Source organism: Drosophila sechellia, unplaced genomic scaffold, assembly GCF_004382195.2.
Source record: "Drosophila sechellia strain sech25 unplaced genomic scaffold, ASM438219v1 U_139, whole genome shotgun sequence".
Classification (NCBI taxonomy): Eukaryota; Metazoa; Arthropoda; class Insecta; order Diptera; family Drosophilidae; genus Drosophila; species Drosophila sechellia.
Window position 1 is genome coordinate 5,447 of NW_022611077.1, and position 19,136 is coordinate 24,582.

Sequence of the window (19,136 nt, forward strand, 5' to 3'; positions counted from 1 at the left end):
GTCGTAAGAGGCGACTAATATAGCGATTGGTTCCTCCAGCCATGCTTGTCGGAGCAAAAGGAGAGGCCCACCGAGACTCTCTTTCGGTACCACGGGTTGTGCAGCTATCCACAACTGCACATTGAGGTAGGCGGGAGTATCGTGGTGGCTGTGGTTGGTACCCATATCGCGGGTAGAGCCTTCGTGTTCGACGTTTGAGTTACGATGCTGGTTGCGCAAAACTCGGGTGCTGTGACCCAGAGATCAGTAGATTTAAGGTAGATCTCCTCAGCAAGGGGGAGTGCTTTCCCGGCAAGCAAGTACTCGAATTGCTACCGGGGTGGTCGCTATGTACATAGCTATAGCTTCTAGTCCGGGACGCTTGTCTGTCGTATTCAGACACATGCACCATATGCTCACTTGTGGGTTTATAGGGTGTAGTGGTTGTAATCCCTTCAATGTGGAACACGCCACGTAAAACAAGTTCGCAGGGATCCGAAAGTCGTCATACTCCGAAGACAGCCATGAACACCCAAGGTGGGGGACACAGTATGGGCTAAAGAGCACCATTTGTCAAAGGCAGCTGCAGGTTTCGCGGCAAAATTGGCCGCAAGATTTGACGGGCCGTTCGCAATCAAAAGGTTCACATCACCCGTTATATTGTTTTTTCTATTTTTGCTCGCTACGAATTGCAACGGCTAGCTCAGGGAGTTTGTGCGTTCATCCCACCAAATTTATAATTTATGATTGCCCGACCAAGGAAAAGCAGATGGTTCTTAATAATATCGATTTATTCTACTATTTTATAGCTTACTCCTCCGGTGATTTCGCTGCTCCTGTGGCGTTTCTCCTTGCCTTCGTTGTCCTGTGTACTCCTCGACAACGGACGACGTGTCGGCCCGGACGGGGTGACCCACCACTGGTGGGTGATTTGTTTGGGGTTTTCGGCTACATTCTCTGGACAATTTTGGGCTTATTCCGTTTAGCCCTGCTTCGGGTTTTTTTTTCCATTATGCGACAATTGCTCTTATCTAGTAAGTAGACGTGTGTAAGAATATGCTTAAATCTAAGGGACTTACCTGCAAATCCACATCAATATCCTCACTACCAAATGCTTCAGTTTTTTTTAACCTGGTTTACATGCTGGTTGATTATTTCTAACTGCATTTAATTTATGGGTTTTAGGCACTCGAGGTATTTCCTTTTGTATAAGTAGTGGAGTGCTCTAGATTTTGCGTTAACTCGCCATTACGTAGAACCTAAACCGACTTGAATTGAAGGTTATAAATTAAATGATAGATATCTTTATTTCTTTTTCACTAGCTTGCATGGTTATATCCTCTTAGAGGCAGGCATAAGGAAGCGATTCCGACCATATAAATTAAATATATTCTTGATCAGGGTCAAAGCGGAGTCGGTCTCTACACTTCAAAAAATTGTGTTTTTTTTTTCGTAGTTTATTAGTCAGTGGCAGTGGTAAGTAATGTTCGCATCAATGGTATGATTGTTGTGAAACTATTAAAGTGCAGGTTGTAGTGGGCGGAAAGATTGCTGTGGTTGTGGTTGCTGCGGCTACTGCTGATCCTCCCAGAAATTAGACGCCCGGGATCGACTTCAGAAAAAATTTCGCACTTTATTCGCGCACTTGTAAATTAAGACTACCTTAACACTAACAGTGGAAATACCGCGGGACCGCGGAGTGGTGAACACCTTGCGGGAAGGGAGGAGAGCGAGAGGAGCATTGGCCGCTTACACTGCCGCTCAACTGTTTGCGCCCTTCTGGCGTGAACACAGGTCATATCCAATTTTTTAATCAAGGTATACATATTATTTACAGAAGATTCAGATTGACTTCGGATTTACAGGTAAGATATTTAAAAAACAGCTCTAAGCGAACAGCTCTTTTCTACGCATACAGTGATAGAAGACAACTGTATGTGTGCACACGTATGCTCATGCATTGTAAATTTGACAAAATATGCCCTACACCTTAGATGTTCTTAGACTTTAAAACTATATTATTTTTGATCAATTGGCACCATGCGAAAAATTCTTGTTTTGCACTGCCTTAACGTTATTATTATTTAAATAAAGCTTAGAAATAGTAATAGCCAAATCTACGTACATAATATACCAAAATAAATTTCACAAATGCCTTTATATTAGAATATTTATCATTAGAGTATTCAGCATGCGACGTGAGAAATATTAATAAGGCAATGATTGTTAAGTGCTTGTGTGCGCCCTTCGTGCCTCAATATATGAGTTTTGCAACAAACTGGTTTCATATTTTTATTTATTTTATAAATTTTTATTACTTAAATTTTTAATACTTCGGAAAACTAAAGGCACCATCTGATCTTTTTTTTAATATTTGTAAAATACACATTAAAGTTTTTGAAATATTTTTAAAAATAATACAAAACAAATGTGTATAAAAAAATTTACTGTGGAGCATTAAGTGCACAAATAAATGAATAATGAGTGTTATATGTAAATTAAAATTGTTACTCTTTATTTATTTAAAAAAATAAATTTTATTTTTTATTATTATACTATTACTTATACTTATACTATTACGAGACACTTTGTTGGTAGCTTATCTTTAGCTTCGAGCTGTTGACGATCTCGTCCCGATTCAGACTCCGACTCCGACTGACTGATCTTCAAATTCTAAGTCCTAATCCAATCAACCTCGGCCAGAAGCTTTTCTTTCGGAAAATTACCGAACTTTCGATAAAAGCTTTATGCTGGAAATTTTCCATTGCATTGTGAAATTCAATTATGTTGATCGATGCAGTTTTTGATTGGTACGCAATAAGTCGGCCGTCGTTTGGTCTCCAAGCGGAAGCTGTGTTTACGTTAAGTTTGGGTAGCTTATGTTAGCGGGTAGCTGAGTGCTGGCAAAGGCAATGACATAAACAAAGACAAAGGAAATGCCGACGAGATTGAGAATTGAAATTTGTTTATAAACTGTGGAAGGGAGCTATGTTCATGGGTTGGATAACTCTCCCCCTTCTAAAATAACGCGTCCCGCTTCATTATTAATTTCGTTCAAACGCTCATTTAATTCTGTTAAAAATTCTACATCATTATTTGGTTTTTCTGGTTCTGGCCGTTTTTGTTTGGTTACAAATTGTTAGTTGTTTACCGTACGATCAGGACAACCGTTATGTGCTTCTAGACCGACCGAGCAAATAAACACAAGAACGTAGTGGTGTAGTTGACGGTTTAATTGAAACTGAGTAATAGGAATTTCACAATGACTTCTTAAGCTATAATTGAGCGTTGCCAGATCAAAACATATAAAGCTTATTTAAATTATAACGTAATTTCAACACTCCTCTTAAGCTATATATATGTGATGTAAAACGAAAATTAATTTAATCCAAGCAACTTAGCAAAAATCTGTTGCTTTTGCTTACACAAGCCTTTCGTTAGTACATCTGCAACATTTTTATCAGTGGGTACATATTCAAGAATTATTTCATTACATTCTACTTTTTCACGAACAAAATGATACTTAATATCTATGTGCTTAGTGCGTTTATGGTGTACTGGATTCTTCGCAATATGATGAGAACTTATGTTGTCGCCACATATGGTTATTGGTCCATCTAATGACCATCCAATCTCTAAAAGCAAACGGCGAAGATACACCGCTTCTTTTGCAGCCGTGGATAAAGCAACGTACTCTGCTTCTGTGCTGCTCATGGCGACGACGCTCTGCTTAGCTGAAGTCCATGAAAACGCACTGCCTCCAAGGAAGAATGCATACCCACTGTATGATTTTCGATCTGACAGGTCGTTTGCCCAGTCTGCGTCGGCGAAGCCCTTTACCTGTTCGCCGGACTTGCTGTATGTGATTTTGAGATCAACCGTGGCTGAAAGGTATCTCAAAACATGTTTCGCTGCAGTCTCGTCTTCACTGTGTGGATCAGTATTTCTTTGCGACAGTTTGCTCACTGTATGCAAAATGTCTGGTCGGCTCAAGACTGCTAAATACATAAGGGAACCGATTAATGATTGAAATTGTGTTATATTTACCTTGACACAATTCTCATTTCTACAACCCATTTTATAACCAGGGTCTAGCGGCGTAGCTGCGGGACGACAATTTTGCATGCCATATTCATCCAATAGGTTTATGATGAACTGCTTCTGGCATAGCGAAATCGACCCTCTTGTACTTTCTCGTTGGATTTCCATGCCAAGGAAATAATTTAGTTGGCCGCCATCATGTATGTCGAATTTATTTGCGATCTTCCTCTTAATCGCGGTGATTTCGTTCTCGTCGTAGCTGATGATGATTAGATCGTCGACATATACTGCAATGTAGCTGTGTTGTTGCTGCTGCTGCTTTGCGTACAGGCACGCCTCATTTTTGCTGCGCTTGAAACCAATGCTCTTTAAAACTTCGTCCAATGTGTCATTCCAGACACGCCCAGACTGTTTAAGTCCGTAGATCGCCTTTTGAAGCTTTAATACTTTGTTTGGATGCTTCTCATCAATGAAGTTTTGTGGTTGCCTCATATACACTTCTTCTTGAAGTCTGCCGTTTAAATATGCGTTTGATATGTCAACCTGGTGCATGCATAGCTGTTTTTCTGCTGCTATAGCGAATAGCATTCTGATGGTTTCGTAGCGGATTACTGGAGAAAACGTTTCCGAATAGTTGACGCCCATCTTTTGCCCACAACCTTGAGCAACAAGTCTTGATTTAAACTTTTGTATATTTCCCTCTTTATCCTTTTTGACGCGAAAGACCCACTTGGATCCTATGGCCTTCTGTCCTGGAGGTAAATCACACAATGTCCATGTGTTATTTGAAATGAGAGCATCATATTCTTTCTGCATTGACGTCTTCCAGTCTTGGGCATGCTCGCCCCGTAAAGCGTCTCCAACGCACTGTGGCGTCTCAATGTTTTCAATGTAATTGAGGCTGTTGTATTGTTTTCTGGGTCTACCGGACTTACCACTGCGAATAATTTTTGGTCTGTCGGGTCCACGTCTAGGTGCGTTGCTTTCTTGCTCTTGTACGTCTGGTACGTTCTCCTTATCAGTGAGAATTTGCTTTTCATCGCTTGCGCTTACAAACTCCTCCTCCTCTTCACCGGAGTCATAGCTGTCGTAAGGATTACTGCTCTGCTCGACCACCATGGGCATAGCCGGCCGCTGCTGCTCTGGTACTTGGATGATTGACTCAAGGTGAATGATGTTTGTAGCGAAGTCATTATTTTGTTCCGAAATAGGGCATTTTTTAGATTCAGTGTTATCAAACTCACCCTCTACAAATTTGACATCACGACGTGCAACAATGATACGTTTTTCCCGATCGTATAAACGGTAAGCTTTAGCTGTTGAAGAGTATCCTACAAATATATACTCTTTTCCTTTTACCTGGAACTTGCTTTTTCTTGTCTTATCCAGTGCAAACGCGCGAGATCCGAACACTCGCAAATGTTTAACGGATGGCTTCCTATTTTGCCATATTTCGAAGGGTGTAGCGCCCATGAGTGCTTTGGAAGGACACCTGTTACGCAAATATGAAGCTGTGGACACGGCCTCGGCCCACAAAAACTCCTCTAATTTCGCATGAATCAGCATACTTTTGGCCATCTCGACGATCGTTCGATTAGCGCGTTCCGCGACGCCGTTTTGTTGTGGTGTATACGGAACCGTTAATTGCCTTTTTATGCCGCAGGTGTTCAAATACTCTGTAAACTGCCGGTTTACATATTCTGTCCCGTTGTCACTTCGCAAAGCTTTTATTTTCTTGCCCGTTTGGCACTCGACATATGATTTGAACAATTTGAATTTATCAAACACTTCGTTCTTCGCATGCATAAAATATATAAATATTTTCCTTGAATAGTCGTCTATGAACGTGACGAAATACTTGTTGCCGCCTAAAGAACTAACATTCACTGGCCCGCACACGTCACTGTGAACTAGTTCCAGTATACTTTGCGTAGCTCTCTCGCTATTCTGTGGGAATGGCAGTACGTGTATTTTTGCCATATTGCATGTGTCGCAATTAATATTCACCGACATATTTTTAACGTCCATGCCAATTACTAGCTCTTTTTCCTTGATTTCTTTTAAACATTGAAAATTTAAATGACCAAAACGATTGTGCCATGTTGCCATGCGAGAAGAATCATTCAACAAATGAACCGCACCGTTTTTAGAGCTACTTGTAAATAAATACAAATTGTCTTCTTGCATTGCTCTCATCATCACTTCACCTTGTTTGTTTTTTATCACCGCCGCCTTTTTATCAAAAGTAGTTATGTTTTCGTACTCCGCGGACTTGCTCACTGATAAAAAATTCATATGCAATGATGGAACGTAAATTACATCTCGTAATTCAATGTTTACATTTTGTGATTTAAACATAACAGTCCCGATGCCGCTCGATTTCACGAATTTATCAGCTGCTAGCATAATCGATGTTTCCTTATTAACGAAAGATGTAAACAATCCCTTGTCACAACACATATGAGACGTGGCACCACTATCAACACACCATATGTTTTTCCTTTGAGTGGTAGCACTAATATGCATCAAGCAGTTTGATTTCTCCTTGCTTTCCCCTAGTTTTTTATGCCTCTCTTTGTTCGGGCATTCTCGTGCTCGGTGACCGAATTTCTCGCAAATGTAGCATTTTCCCTTGAAACTATGTTTTTCACGGTTATTTTCTTCGCGTTGTTTTTGCTTTGCAGTTCCATGTAATTTTGTATGTACATACACGGCTTGGACAGAACTTTCGCGATCGTCCCTCTCTTGCTTGCGCGCTCCTTCTTCCAGAAGCTTCACTTTTACCGTTTCGAACGTCGGCAGCGTGTCGCGTGTTTCGATCGCTACAACGAAATTTTCCCTCGAATTTGGTAAACTGGATAACAACATGATGCTTTTTAATTCATCATTAATTGTTATGTCCATCTCAGCTAATTTGTTGACTGTTTCAGCAAATTTATTGACATATTGAACAACGTTATCCCCTTCAAGCATTCTCAGCCTTGATAGTTTTTGATATAACTGCACTTTTCTGATCGGGCCACCTGGCAAATGTACATCACACAATTTTTTTCCATGCGTCTGCTGCTGTTGTGCATGCCTTTATATGCATTAACTGCGTTGCTTTTAAATTTAAAAACAAACTTGCCAGGGCCTTTTGATCGAGCATATTCCATCTTTCGGAATCTTCAGAGCCATCTTCTGGCTTTACATATTGGCCACAAACGACTTTCCATAGATCTGCTGTTATAAGCACACTACGCATTAAAATGCTCCATACGTCGTAATTGTCGTCGCCTAATTTTTCTATTTGAATTGACACACTCATTTTGTCGAATTCCGTAAATTAGTTTTTATTTATTTCGAGTTTCAACCGGACGCGTGTTAGTCCATTTAATTTACTTTGAATTATTCAAACCGAAAACTTAGCTTGCTAAAGGCCCATAACCAACTGTTAGTTGTTTACCGTACGATCAGGACAACCGTTATGTGCTTCTAGACCGACCGAGCAAATAAACACAAGAACGTAGTGGTGTAGTTGACGGTTTAATTGAAACTGAGTAATAGGAATTTCACAATGACTTCTTAAGCTATAATTGAGCGTTGCCAGATCAAAACATATAAAGCTTATTTAAATTATAACGTAATTTCAACACAAATATATAATATCTGAATTTTATTATTAATATAGTAATGAAATACAAAATGATTAAAATTAATAATATAAATGAAATTGAAATTTTCCAATTGTAAATTTCAATAAATGGGTTTAAAATATAAATGTTGTCAAGAGAAAGTTCTGAATTGTTGCATTTTATATATTCTGATATTTCTACGTTTTTAAAGTGGTTGGTAGTTATGTTCTCGAGTATTTTGTTTTCTGAATTGGTGTATGAAATATTATTTATTGTAGTTGTGCTGTTAAATGTTATTAAATATGAGCCGTTTAAATGAGAATCGTTCACAATATTATTTCCATTTATTAGAATGGCACCTTCTTGAATGATATCTATATTCTTATTTTTTTCTAGAATTTTAGTGCAAATTGATTTTTCTCATTTAGTAAGCGGGTAAAACAAGTCTTATCTTTACTTATAATACAATAGTTGTTAAAAGTTCGTTCTTAAAATTAGATATTTCATAAAAGGTATTTTCGCATTTTGCGACCTGATTACTTATAAGTAATTTTCCATCATTATGTGAAATGGATCTGGCACAGTAAATTTCGCATCTGTTTGTTATAACGGGGTATTTTATATAAATTACTAAGAGTTCTTTATGCAATACAATTTTGAATATGGCGATGTCCATTAGGTCTGCAATAAGTACAGGCTGTTGTTCGTGATCTAATATTTCTTTAATGTCTTCATTATTTAAAATTTGTGTGTTGAATAAATCAATTTTGGCCAGTGTGATAGTATCAATAATGTTTTGCAAGTCAAATGTTAATAAACGTAAACGATGTTTTCTTAATGGCAATTCTTGATCGGTAAAAATGTTTTTAAAATGATCGGAAAGTGATTTTATCTCTTTAAACAATTTGGAATTAATAATAAATTGTTGGGTTTTGTTTTCAATTAAATCATTTATTTTATACTGTATTTTAATGAAATCATCGTGATCCGGAGTTCCAGCTAACCATTTCCAAACAGTGCCTAACTCATTTATTCCCCTTTTTGATCTAGTTGGTATCAGTTGTGACAAAATTAATTCTATTATCTGCATTTCGTAAGTAATTTCCCATTGTGTCCGTGTATTTATATCTTTTCTTACATATCCTGATTCTAGATTGATTATTTCTTTTTAAAAACTTAAGTTAGTTACGTGGAATAAGTCAGCATATGATTCATAGGTAAGGACATCCTTTTTGTCCTTGAACAGGAAGAATTCGTGATTGGAGTAATCAATTATTTCTGAAGTGGTTATCATTACGAATGTTATTAAAAGTAATACGAAATGCATTTTCTGTAATTTAATAAAAAATATGGTATTTGTTAAAACTTAATGTTGTCTTTGTGAATAGTGCTGTTTCTATTATTGATTATAACTTTGTTAGGTAAGTTTTCCTTAACAACCTGTTTTTTGTATCTAGTTTTTAGCTTATTTCTTTCTCCGTGTTTCTTCTCATAAACAACTTGACCTACATGATATTCTTTTTCTTTACGACCTTCATTGTGTGTTGCTAACATTTTTTCTTGTGTGTTCTTTAGAATTCTTGAAATATTTTCGTGATCAACTTTATTATATAGAATATCAAAAGGTTTTTGGTTTGTTGTGGAATGAATGCTTTGATTGAATTCTTTTGTGGCTCTAATAATTATTTCAGAATAGTCAGTGAGATTAAATTCTTCTTTTATACAACGAGCTAATTCTGTTAATGTTGAATGTGCCCTTTCTACTTGTCCGTTCGAGGTACTGTGTCTGGGGTCGGCGAAATGTAGAGTTAAACCACATCTTTGTGCAAAAGATTTAAATTGAGCAGAGGTGAAGCTCGGTTCATTATCAGTCATAATTACTTTGGCGTGGGGAAAATGTTGGAGTAATTCCATTACTTTATTCTCGATGTTTAGTTTATTTTGAATTTCTTTTACAACCAGGAATTTTGAATATGCGTCAATACAGGTTAAGAAAATAAGACTTTGCGCGTAATAAATGTCGATGTGTAAATTCTCTCCTTCTTTAGTTGGAATAGGAGCTTCCCCAATAGGGATTTTAATAGGATGCCTGTTGTATTTATTTTCGTTGCAAATTGTACAATTTTTTATATATTCCTTTAATTTGATATATAAATTTGGCCAATAAAATAATCTATTGATTTGTTTATAATTTTCGTCTAGTCCTCTGTGAGCACGACTATGTGTTTCTTCTATTATGATAGCCTTATCTTCATTATTTTCCACGTCTTGTAGAAATATTTTAGTATAAAGAAATTTGTTGGTAAAGTTATTTTTAAAGGTAATTGAATATGATAAAGATCTTCTAAAGTGCAATGAATTCCTACCGTTATGTTTGGTTTTAGATACTCCCTTAATATTTCTATTAAGTTTTCTGGCGTATCATATTCAATTATATGTCTTGTCTTATCAAAAACATTCAATGACTCATGTATTGTATACCTCCCTTTTGTTAATAACAGTTGTTGTTGAAACTAATTTAACGGTTTTCGGGTCTCTTGTATTACATTTTCAAAACTACTTTCGGCAGAATGCTGTGTATTTTGATCTGAGTTTGATTGTTCTAAGTCGCTGTTAGTAATATTATTTATTTTTATTCGAGATAATGCGTCGGCTACGACATTAGTTGTTCCGGGTTTATATATTATTTTCGGGGCGAAACTTTCTATAAAGGAGTACCATCTTTTCATTTCTACGTTCGGGTTTTTATCTGAGATTGTGAAAGATAAAGATTGATGGTCTGTTTGTATTTCTATACCAATTACACCATATAAGTAATTCCTGAGATTTTTAAGAGCCCAAACTATTGCCAGCAATTCCTTTTTATTTGTGGCATAAAGTTGTTCGGTTTTATTTAAAGTTTTGGATATGAAAGTAATTGGTTTATTATCCTGTGATAAAACTGCTCCGATGGCTACAACTGATGCGTCTGTCGTTAAAGTGAATTTTTTGTTATAATCTGGTTGAACTAATTCCACTTGTGCTATTAAATTATCTTTAAGTTCTTTAAAAGCTTTAACAGCTTGGTCGTCTAACTGTATTGTAATTTTTGTGGACATTCTCCTAGAAATTTTCCATTATCTCCTCCTAGGTATTTGGTTAAAGGTTTGGCAATTTTTGCATAATTTCGGACAAATTTACGGTAATAGCCGGTGAGGCCTAGAAAACTTCGAAGTTCTCTAATGTTTTGTGGAATCGGATACTTCATAATTGTGGAGATTTTCTCAGGATCTGTTTTAATTACATTGTGAGATACTATATAACCTAGTAATGCTGTTTCTAATTTAAAGAATTTAGGTTTTTCTAGAGAAATCTTCATATTTGCTTGTTGTAAAATATTTATTATTTGAATTAAATCTGTGTAATGTTGTTCAATTGTATTAGAAAAGATTATTATATCATCCATATAAACATGACAAGTTTTTCCGACTTGTTCTCTCAATATGTCATCCATTGCTCTTTGAAATATTCTAGGGGCGTTTGTTAACCCAAATGGCATACGTAAGAATTCAAATTTTCCGTTATTTATAGAGAAAGCTGTTTTTTCAATATCTGAATTTTTCATTAAAATTTGGTGGAATCCTGCTTCCAGATCAATTGTTGAGAAATATTTTGACTTCCCTAAGTTGGATAATATTACAGACGGATCTTGCATCGGATATCTGTCAGGTATTGTGCTTTCATTTAATTTTTTATAGTCAATAACTAATCGATGTTTTGGAGATTCATCTTCGTTTTGACCTTTTTTGGGCACTACTAAGACTGGTGAATTGTAGGGGCTTCTACTTGGTCTTATAATTTGTTCTTTTAGCATTCTATCGATTTCATTATTAACGAAATCTGAGACCGACATGGCATAAGAATATTGTTTGCTTTAAATTGCTCTGTCATTGACTGTATTTATTTCTCCTCGAATATCGGTACGAAAAGGAATTTGAGTATTTATTTTAGAATGCTCCTTTTCAATTTTATTCATAACTTTATTTTCAAATTCTTTTATTTGATTTGAAATTATGTTTAGGTTATGAATTTTTTCTTTGTCGGAAAACTCAACGACTGCGTGCTCGGTATTTGTGGATTCCAAGCTATTTGATTTAAGAGCTATTAATTAACATCGTCGGCTTGTTCAGGATTTTTTAATCCCAAACTGATATATTGTTTATTAGCGGATAAATCTACGCTGGCGTGCTCAGGATTTTCAAATCCCGAACTATTAGTTTTATAAATGACGGATAATTCAACGTCGTCGTGCTCAGGATTCATTGATCCAAGCTATATAAACTGCTTTCAGCAATTACCGTTTCGGTTTTATATATCTTTTGCTCATCTAAATATTTTTTAATTATATATTCTTTTAATGGAAGAATATTTTTTTCCTCAATTAAACACAAATCGTTTTTATCCTCGTCAAAATATTCGAGTTTCTCTTTATTTCCCTTATACTCCATGATTCCTTTCTCGATATCTAACTTAGCTCAAATCTTTCTTAACAAATTGAATCCAATTAATAGATCAGATTCTAAACCCTCAATTTCATAGAATAAATGTTGTTCCCCAAATATATTTATCAAATGATAATATTTTATGATTGAATATCCATGAACTGTAGATACTCTTTTATGTATTGGGGTATATAGTTAAGGGTGGTACTATTAAGCCTTCTGGAGAGAAGACAAGTGCTATCGTTAATTTTCCGTTGCCAAATGATAAAAAAGGTGTTCAAAGATTCTTAGGATTGACGTCGTATTTTCGTAGATTTGTCAAAGATTTTGCAGTGACTGCTAAGCCTTTGTCGGACCTTTTAAGGCAAAATACTAAGTTTAAATTTGATGTGCTGCAGAAGGTAGCGTTTGAACAGTTGAAAGTAGCCTTAACTTCTAATCCCTTAGTCGTAAGACTAACCAATGAAAGAAAAGTATCATTCTTATGAGCTTGAGGTTGTTGCAGTTATCGGTGCATTAATGAAGTGGCGTGTATATGTGTTGGGTTTGAAATTTAAGATTGTGACTGACTGCAACGCGTTCACTATGACGATGAAGAAGAAGGGCGTTCCTTTGAGGGTAGCTAGGTGGGCATTATACCTTCAAGACTTTGATTATCAAATAGAACATCGCTCAGGGACGAGAATGAGACATGTTGATGCGTTGAGTAGAGTATCGTGTTTTATGCTGAGCGATACTGTTGTACATCGCTTGAAACAAGCACAATTACTCGATGAATGGCCGAAAGTAGAAAATAAAGGGTATGCAGATTTTTATATAGAAAATCAAATACTTTTTAAAGATCCTAATCGCGAGCTTATTGTTGTACCGTCGCAGATGGAAAATGAAATAATTACGATTGCTCATAAGCAAGGACATTTTGCTGCGAAGAAAACGCAAGATTTAGTTGAGAAATCTTACTTCATACCAAAACTTAAAGAAAAGGTTGTTCGTGTTGTGGACAGTTGTGTGGAGTGTATTATATTTAATTCAAAAGCTGGGAAGAAAGAAGGTTTCTTGACCCCGATTGAAAAGGGAGATAGACCGTTGATGACGTATCACATTGACCATGTTGGGCCAATGGAGATGACGAGCAAGCGCTACAACCACATTTTAGCTATAGTTGACGGTTTTTCGAAATTTGTATGGTTGTATCCCACCCGTAGCACAGGAGCAGAGGAAGTTATAAGTTGTTTAGAGCGTCAGGCTACTAATTTTGGAAATCCTTTACGGATTATCTCTGATAGGGGAACTGCGTTCACTGCACAGGCATTTAAGTTGTATTGTGAGGAGCAGAAAATTCAGCAACTAGTGATTACAACAGGTGTACCACGTGGAAATGGTCAGGTTGAGAGAATGCATAAGACAGTAGTGTCGATGTTGTCGAAGCTAAGTCATGAAAGTGCAGGAGACTGGTATAAGCATGTCAGTAAGGTGCAGCAAATAATTAATAGTACACCGCCTAGAAGCACTTTAGTTTCGCCTTTTAAAATCTTGACTGGCACTGAAATGCGTCTTCCGAATGATCTAGAGCTTAATTTGTTAATAAAGGAATCCTTAGTGATGGATTTGGATGAGGAGAGAGAGAGCTTCCGAAAACATAAAACAGTTGCAGACAGAAAATAAAAGGTTTTTCGATTTAAAGCGCAAAGGTGAAATAATTTATAGCTATTGTACGGAACTGGGTTAAAGTTGAAAGAAAAATTTCTAGGACCTTACAAAATTGTTAAGGTAAAGAAGCACGGAAGGTATGATGTAGAAAAACTTGGAGACGGCTATGGACCTTTTAAGACATCGACAGTCGCAAAATATATGAAGCCGTGGGGAAATTCATTCGGGTCGAATGATGTATCAGGAGGGCCGATTGTGGGAAATGAACCAAATCAGCGAACTAAAATGATCGATGTTGGAATATACTATTCAACCTACAAAAATAACGTTAAACAACACTACTTTATATTTGACATGAATGGCCACACTTTTTGTTTGTTTTCTCATTCTTCTACGTTTTTTGCTGAGAGTAGGTCGTGGTGCTGGTGTTGCAGTTGAAAATAACTTAAAATATAAAACATAAAACTCAAACAGAAACTTGACTATTTATTTATTTATTAAGAAAGGAAATATAAATTATAAACTACAACAGGTTATGGGCCCAGTGCATGCCTAATAAACAATTAAATTGTGAATTAAAGATTGTGAAAATAAATTGTGAAATAGCATTTTTTTTTCACATTCTTGTGAAATTAATTCCTTCTCAGAATTTGAGTGAAAAATGGACAAGGCTAAACGTAATATTAAGCCGTTTGATGGCGAGAAGTACGCGATTTGGAAATTTAGAATTACGGCTCTTTTAGCCGAGCAAGATGTGCTTAAAGTAGTTGATGGTTTAATGCCTAACGAGGTAGATGACTCCTGGAAAAAGGCAGAGCGTTGTGCAAAAAGTACAATAATAGAGTACCTAAGCGACTCGTTTTTAAATTTCGCAACAAGCGACATTACGGCGCGTCAGATTCTTGAGAATTTGGACGCCGTTTATGAACGAAAAAGTTTGGCGTCGCAACTGGCGCTGCGAAAACGCTTGCTTTCTCTGAAGCTATCGAGTGAGATGTCACTATTAAGCCATTTTCATATTTTTGACGAACTTATAAGTGAATTGTTGGCAGCTGGTGCAAAAATAGAAGAGATGGATAAAATTTCTCATCTACTGATCACATTGCCTTCGTGTTATGATGGAAGTATTACAGCGATAGAGACATTATCTGAAGAAAATTTGACATTGGCGTTTGTGAAAAATAGATTGCTGGATCAAGAAATTAAAATTAAAAATGACCACAACGATACAAGCAAGAAAGTTATGAACGCGATCGTGCACAACAAAAATAACACTTATAAAAATAATTTGTTTAAAAATCGGGTAACTAAACCAAAGAAAATATTCAAGGGAAATTCAAAGTATAAAGTCAAGTGTCACCACTGTGGCAGAGAAGGCCACATTAAAAAAGACTGCTTCCATTATAAAAGAATATTAAATAATAAAAATAAAGAAAATGAAAAACAAGTTCAAACTGCAACATCACACGGCATTGCGTTTATGGTAAAAGAAGTGAATAATACTTCAGTGATGGATAACTGCGGGTTTGTCCTTGATTCTGGTGCTAGTGACCATCTTATAAATGATGAGTCGCTGTTTACCGACAGTGTGGAGGTTGTGCCTCCACTTAAGATTGCAGTGGCCAAGCAAGGCAAATTTATTTATGCCACTAAGCGTGGTATTGTCCGACTACGGAATGACCATGAGATTACACTGGAGGATGTACTCTTTTGTAAGGAAGCTGCTGGTAATTTGATGTCCGTAAATCGTCTCCAAGAGGCAGGAATGTCGATCGAATTTGACAAAAGCGGTGTAACCATTTCGAAAAATGGGTTAATGGCTGTCAAAAATTCAGGTATGTTAAACAATGTACCTGTGATCAATTTTCAAGCATATTCTATAAATGCTAAGCATAAAAATAATTTTCGTTTATGGCATGAGAGGTTTGGCCATATAAGCGATGGCAAATTATTAGAAATAAAACGAAAGAATATTTTTAGTGATCAAAGTCTTCTAAACAACTTAGAGTTATCATGTGAAATTTGTGAACCCTGTTTAAATGGTAAACAGGCAAGACTTCCTTTTAAACAATTGAAAGATAAGACCCATATTAAAAGACCACTTTTTGTAGTACACTCAGATGTCTGTGGGCCTATTACTCCAGTTACTTTAGATGATAAAAATTATTTTGTGATCTTTGTTGATCAGTTTACACATTATTGTGTAACTTATTTAATTAAATATAAATCTGATGTGTTTAGCATGTTTCAAGATTTTGTAGCCAAGAGTGAAGCTCATTTTAATATAAAGGTTGTGTATTTATACATTGACAATGGTAGAGAATACTTGTCAAATGAGATGAGACAATTTTGTGTTAAGAAAGGAATTTCTTATCACTTAACAGTGCCACATACACCTCAGTTAAATGGTGTTTCTGAGAGAATGATAAGAACCATTACGGAAAAAGCTGGAACCATGGTTAGTGGTGCAAAACTAGATAAAAGCTTTTGGGGCGAAGCAGTATTAATTGCTACTTATTTAATCAACAGAATTCCTAGCAGAGCACTAGTTGATAGTTCAAAGACCCCATATGAGATGTGGCACAATAAGAAGCCATACTTAAAACATTTGAGAGTGTTTGGTGAAACTGTTTATGTGCATATTAAAAACAAACAAGGAAAGTTTGATGATAAATCATTTAAAAGTATTTTTGTGGGCTATGAACCCAATGGTTTTAAGTTGTGGGATGCTGTAAATGAAAAATTTATTGTCGCAAGAGATGTTGTTGTCGATGAAACCAATATGGTTAATTCTAGAGCTGTTAAATTTGAAACAGTGTTCCTGAAAGATAGTAAGGAAAGTGAAAATAAAAATTTTCCGAATGACAGTACGAAAATAATACAAACAGAATTCCCGAATGAGAGTAAGGAATGCGACAACATACAATTCCTGAAAGATAGTAAGGAAAGTGAAAATAAAAATTTTCCAAATGACAGTAGGAAAATAATACAAACAGAATTCCCGAATGAGAGTAAGGAATGCGACAACATACAATTCCTGAAAGATAGTAAGGAAAGTAATAAATATTTTCTGAATGAGAGTAAGAAAAGAAAGCGAGATGATCACCTGAATGAAAGTAAGGGATCAGGCAACCCGAATGAGAGTAGGGAAAGTGAAACAGCAGAGCACTTAAAAGAAATTGGAATTGATAATCCAACTAAAAATGATGGCATAGAAATTATTAATAGAAGAAGTGAGAGATTAAAGACTAAGCCTCAGATATCCTATAATGAAGAGGATAATAGTCTAAATAAAGTTGTTCTAAATGCTCACACTATATTTAACGATGTCCCAAATTCATTTGATGAAATTCAATATAGGGATGATAAATCTTCTTGGGAAGAAGCCATCAATACAGAGTTAAATGCTCATAAAATTAATAATACTTGGACAATTACAAAAAGGCCTGAAAACAAAAATATTGTAGATGGCAGATGGGTATTTTCTGTTAAATATAATGAACTTGGAAATCCAATTAGATACAAAGCTAGATTGGTTGCACGAGGATTCACTCAAAAATACCAAATAGACTATGAAGAGACATTTGCTCCTGTAGCTAGAATTTCAAGTTTCCGATTTATATTGTCATTAGCAATACAGTATAACTTGAAAGTCCATCAAATGGATGTAAAAACAGCTTTCTTAAATGGCACGTTAAAAGAGGAAATTTATATGAGACTTTCTCAAGGTATATCGTGTAATAGTGACAATGTGTGTAAATTGAATAAGGCAATTTACGGACTCAAGCAAGCGGCTAGATGCTGGTTTGAAGTATTTGAGCAAGCATTGAAAGAGTGTGAGTTTGTAAACTCTTCAGTTGATCGCTGTATATATATTTTAGACAAAGGTAACATCAATGAAAACATATATGTATTATTATATGTAGATGATGTGGTTATAGCTACAGGAGATATGACAAGAATGAATAACTTCAAAAGGTATTTAATGGAAAAGTTTAGGATGACTGACCTAAATGAAATAAAACATTTTATTGGAATTAGGATAGAAATGCATGAAGATAAAATCTATTTAAGCCAATCTGCATATGCTAAAAAAATTTTAAGTAAATTTAACATGGAAAATTGTAATGCAGTTAGTACTCCTTTACCTAGTAAAATAAATTATGAATTACTTAATTCAGATGAAGACTGCAATACCCCATGCCGTAACCTCATAGGATGTTTAATGTACATAATGCTTTGTACACGCCCAGATTTAACTACTGCAGTAAATATCTTGAGCAGATATAGTAGCAAAAATAACTCCGAGTTATGGCAGAACTTAAAAAGAGTTCTTAGATATTTGAAGGGCACTATCGATATGAAATTGATTTTTAAAAAGAACTTGGCATTTAAAAATAAAATTATTGGTTATGTGGATTCTGATTGGGGTGGTAGTGAAATTGATAGAAAAAGTACAACAGGGTATTTATTCAAAATGTTTGATTTAAATCTCATTTGTTGGAATACAAAAAGACAGAACTCAGTAGCAGCCTCATCAACTGAAGCTGAGTATATGGCCCTATTTGAAGCGGTGAGAGAAGCTTTATGGCTTAAATTTTTATTAACTAGTATTAACATTAAACTAGAAAACCCCATTAAAATTTACGAAGACAATCAAGGCTGTATTAGCATAGCAAACAACCCCTCATGTCATAAACGAGCTAAACATATTGATATTAAATATCATTTTGCCAGAGAGCAAGTTCAGAATAATGTTATTTGTCTTGAGTATATTCCTACAGAGAATCATCTGGCTGACATATTTACAAAACCGTTGCCTGCTGCGAGATTTGTGGAGTTACGAGACAAATTGGGTTTGCTGCAAGACGACCAATCGAATGCTGAATGAAATTTTTATATATATTTTTCAAATTTAAATTCCTGTAAACATATTTTGTTACAATGATCTGATCGGGTTTTTCTGGGTTTTCCCCGTATCCTCGCAGCAAATGCTGGATCAGTTAACACTTCCCAGAATGCACACCACCCACATTTGATAGTTACTAATGAATATTATTGTTATGTTTTTAATTATAGACGTTATTTTTGAGGGGGCGTGTTGGAATATACTATTCAACCTACAAAAATAACGTTAAACAACACTACTTTATATTTGACATGAATGGCCACACTTTTTGTTTGTTTTCTCATTCTTCTACGTTTTTTGCTGAGAGTAGGTCGTGGTGCTGGTGTTGCAGTTGAAAATAACTTAAAATATAAAACATAAAATTTAAACACAAACTTGACTATTTATTTATTTATTAAGAAAGGAAATATAAATTATAAACTACAACAATCGATAACACAGAGAGCAAGCGAGTAACGCGCA

General features: G+C 35.6%; 1 long non-coding RNA gene across 1 annotated transcript; it reads left to right on the forward strand.

Annotated features, from left to right (window-relative positions):
• The first annotated feature begins 15,516 nt into the window (after window positions 1-15,516).
• On the forward strand, window positions 15,517-18,838 carry LOC116802488. Its single transcript, XR_004362754.1, has 2 exons — window positions 15,517-15,600; window positions 18,550-18,838. It is a non-coding gene; the product is annotated as an uncharacterized LOC116802488 (long non-coding RNA).
• The last annotated feature ends 298 nt before the right edge of the window (window positions 18,839-19,136 follow it).